Here is a 2660-nt window from a genome sequence, read left to right as displayed (position 1 = left end):
CTTAATTTCTCTTTCTGATAATTTGTTGTTAGTGTATAGAAATACAACTGATTTTTGTATATTGATTTTGTACCCTACAACTTTACTGAATTCATTTATTTGTTCTAACAGGTTTTTTTAATTGTTGTTGTTGGATTCTTTTTCTTTCTTTCTTTCTTTCTTTTTTTTTTTTGCATGTGTGTAGTTCCTTAGGGTTTCCTACATATAAAATCATGTCATCTGCAGATAGTGGCAGTTTTATTTCTTCCTCTCCAGTTTGGATATCTTCTATTTCTTTTTCTTGCCTAAATGCTCTGACTAGGACTTCCAATATTATGCTGAATAAAAGTGGTGAGATTAGTCCTCCTTGTCTTATTCCTGATCTTAGAGGAAAACCTTTTAGCTTTTCACTGTTGAGCATGATGTTAGCTGTGGGCTTGTCATGTATGACCTTTATTATGTTGAGGTACCTTCCCTTTTTACCCTCTTTGTTGGGAATTTTTATCATAAATGGATGTTGACTTCTGTCAAATGCTTTTTCTGTATCTATTGAGATACTCATGACTTTTATCCTTCATTTTGTTAATGTGGTATATCACATTGATTGATTTGTGGATGTTGAGACATTCTTGCATCCTTGAAATAAATCCCACTTGATCATGGTTAAGATTCTTTTAAAGTATTAAATATGGTTTGCTAATGTTTTGTTGAAGATTTTTGCATCAACGTTCATCAGGGATATTGATCTGTATTTTTATTTATTTATGTATTTATTTATGTACCAATTGATTGATTTTTGTGTCCCTGTTTGGTTTTGGTATCAGGGTAATGCCGGCTTCATAAAATGGGTTTGGAAGCACTTAAAGATTCTTTATTAATGCCAAATATTTGGAAATGAAAGCAAATTAGAGAAAAATTCCAATAAAATATTTGAATAAAAGTATTTAGATATGGATCTCTACCTCAGAGTTCCTGATGACAACAGAGCTGTGATTTGTAGGCAAATCTGAGAAGTGTGGAGAGGAGAATAATGGCTATGGGTCAGGGGATGGCACCTTGGAGTGTGAGCAGCCTTTATGCCTCAGGATCCTCCGTGCTGCCTGGTCCATGGGAGGCTTTCAGTGGAGAATTACATTCAAGCCTTCTAGTAGTGATAGAGGGGCAGGAAGCAGGGGTCATTATTCTTATTTTACAGATGAGGAGCTGATGCCTAGAAAAGGGTGAATTGCCCAAAGTTCCCAGCGATGAACAGCCAGTTCGGGCCAGACCTCATACCTCCTGACCCCCCGACTAGTGCCTTTCTAGTCCCCACGGGGCTGCTCTGTCACCACCACTGATGGGAAGTGAGCTAGCCGCTCTCCATTCATCCAGGTTCCACCCTGTATCTGCAACAGTGGGTGTCACAGGCAGGGTAAATGGCCCCCAGGGATGTCTACCTCCCAGTTCTCAGAATTCGTGAATATGTAAGATCACGTGGCAAAAGCACATGGAAGTAAGGCTGCTAATCAGTTTACCTTGACATAGGCTTCTTATCCTGGATTAACCAGCTGGTCCAGGGCCACCACGAGTCCTTTAGATGGAAGAGGGAGGCAGGAGAGAACTAGGAAAGGTCAGCATGAGAAAGACAGCCCAGTGTTGCTGGTTTTGAAGATGGAGGAAGGACTATGAGCCAAGGAATGCTCTAGAAGCTGAAAAAGGCAAGGAAATGGATTCTCCCCCAGAGCCTCTAGAAAGAATGTAGCCCAGCCAACACTTTGAGCTTTAGTTCACTGCACTCAATTGGGACTTTTGACTGCTAAAACTATAAGATAATAAACTTGTGTTGTTTGGGGCAATTAAGTTTGTGGTAATATGTTAGAGCAGCAATGGGAAATGAATACAACAGATATTCCTGGATTCCTGGCTGGGCACCTTGGAAAAGAGCATTGTGACCTCCCTCAGTGAGGGGAGAGGTGTGGACAGAGCCCACCTGTTTATAATTAGTCAGCATGCTTAGTTTCACTGTGTACTGATCCAGTTAGTAATTTATCCATCAGCTGTGATTAAATCACTTTTAGGCCAAGATCAGGTAAAATTCCTAGCGAAGCATTGGAGGAAAAGTACCCTAAAGGGAGGCTTACAGTGAACTCCTATGACAAGCCTCTGAAGTGGGTATTGTTGTATCCATTTCACGGATGAGGAAACTGAGGCTCAAGAGGGAATTACTACACTGTCCAAAGTCCCATGGGGAATGGCAGAGTCAGGGCTTGAATCCAGGTTGGCCTGGCCTGGCTTTTCTCTATACTACACTCTCCAGCCTTAACTGCCTTCTTGCTGAATATGTTATAGAGGAATTTCAGATTTCCTCTGTGGAAACTTGCTCTTTGTTGCCCACTACATTTCTTATGCTAAGTTACCAGACATCCTCTCTGTGTTGCCTGGACATTATCCTTTATTTCCCCCACAGATATCTTTACCCCTTAATTAGATCACACACTCTGAGAGGCCACGTTGGCTCCTTCTGAATTCCGCTCAGTGCCTGGAGCCTGCTGTAGGGGCTCACCAAATTCCTCCTGGAAGAAAGAATGAAATCTGCCAGGAGAGCAGGAGAAACCCCTTCCTCTGTATCCTTTTCTTTCTTTCTTTCTTTCTTTCTTTCTTTCTTTCTTTCTTTCTTTCTTTCTTTCTTTCTTTCTTTCTTT

This window comes from Callorhinus ursinus, unplaced genomic scaffold (assembly GCF_003265705.2).
Source record: "Callorhinus ursinus isolate GAN/ISIS: 27379988/994484 unplaced genomic scaffold, GSC_fseal_2.0 scaffold5, whole genome shotgun sequence".
Classification (NCBI taxonomy): Eukaryota; Metazoa; Chordata; class Mammalia; order Carnivora; family Otariidae; genus Callorhinus; species Callorhinus ursinus.
This window is presented reverse-complemented; position numbering follows the sequence as displayed.